This window comes from Mustela nigripes, chromosome 14 (assembly GCF_022355385.1).
Source record: "Mustela nigripes isolate SB6536 chromosome 14, MUSNIG.SB6536, whole genome shotgun sequence".
Lineage (NCBI taxonomy): Eukaryota > Metazoa > Chordata > Mammalia > Carnivora > Mustelidae > Mustela > Mustela nigripes.
This window is the reverse complement of record NC_081570.1, coordinates 62,137,720-62,139,129: the sequence shown is the minus strand read 5'-3', so window position 1 is coordinate 62,139,129 and position 1,410 is coordinate 62,137,720. Positions and strand designations below refer to the sequence as shown.

The following is a 1,410-nucleotide window of genomic DNA, read 5'->3' as shown; positions in this document are numbered from 1 at the left end:
GCTCTACTCCCCTAACATTAAACATGAAAACCACATGGGAAGAATAGGAATTCAAATAGAAGTAAAATAAACCTGTCATAAATCATAAACAAAAAACTATTTGTGGGACAGCATAAATGACAAATGGTCTGTGTAAATTTGGGGATGAGGAAGACAAAAGTTGGAAGGCTAGCTAATTTTCCCCTCTTTCTTCCACATTAATTCAACTTTGTCTCCTTGGGTATCCAATGTCCACAATGTCAACTTGTCTCTGAGTAATTGCATGATTAGTGTGCTGTATTTTTTTTTTTTTAAGATTTTATCTCTTTGAGCAGGAGAGAGAGACAGAGGGAGCTCACAAGTGGGGGCAGGGTCAGAAGGAGAGGGACAAGCAGATTCACTGCTGAGCAGGAAGCCTGATACAGGGCTGGGAGCCCAGGACCCCAAGATCATGACCTGAGCCAAACTTAGATGCCTAACCGACTGAGACACGCAGGCACCACAAAAGAACTGTCTTGGTATGACTTTACACTTACTGTATCAAGTTCAACAATGGCTTTATCAAAAGCCATTTTTTGCAAGCCATCTGTCTTTGCAAGAGAGCAGGCTTTCTATAGGGAGCGCAGAATCTTATAATAACAACACAGATAGGTTAAGGGCCAGACCCAACCTGATAGGATGTGTTGGTTGCACTTCCTTTTTGCTGATTTCAAAAGCTTCTTGGTATGTCTGTTATGACTGATTCATAATCTCCTTCTAATTATCATCCGCAGAAACCCCGGCTAGTAAAAGTAGTCATCTCCCTTCATTTTCAAATAGAAGACTTTTCTCACCTGTGAACCGTTGGGAATCAAAAACTTTCCCAAAACAGAATGTACATCATTGCAGACATCTTTTAGCTCAGCCTCAGTTTTCTCTCTGTATTCTCAGATCATCTGCTGTTTTCCTCAGCACCTTCCATCTTTTGCTCAATACTTGAGATGACCCTCCAATATGACCTTTGGGCTCCCACAACACTTTCATAAACAATTGAGAGAAGATTCCTCTCCTCATTGAATAATTCAGCTTTTCGTTCAGTTACAGGCTTCATGCCGGCTGCCATGTAATCATATCACTTGGTCTGTTCAGCTAGTTTGGCCCTCCGTGACTGGATGTGTGGTTCTGTAGTGGGTGGGTGGTGGTGGACGGATGGGGCTTCAGCATTCTCTGAGCAATGGCAATGAGACTGAGACTCTCAGGAATTTATACCTTTGGGGAAAAAGGGACTTTTTTTAGAGCAGTTTTAGGTTCACCACAAAATTAAGCAGAGGGGCGCCTGGGTGGCTCAGTGGGTTAAGCCTCTGCCTTCGGCTCAGGTCATGATCTCAGGGTCCTGGGATCGAGCCCCGCATCGGGCTCTCGGCTCAGCGGGGAGCCTGCTTCTCTCTCTCT

The 1,410-nt window shown here is 44.1% G+C and overlaps 1 pseudogene; it reads right to left on the bottom strand.

The window, feature by feature from the left end:
- Window positions 1-446: 446 nt before the first annotated feature.
- LOC132002072 (14-3-3 protein zeta/delta-like) lies at window positions 447-1,090 on the bottom strand (annotated as a pseudogene).
- Between the last annotated feature and the right edge of the window lie 320 nt (window positions 1,091-1,410).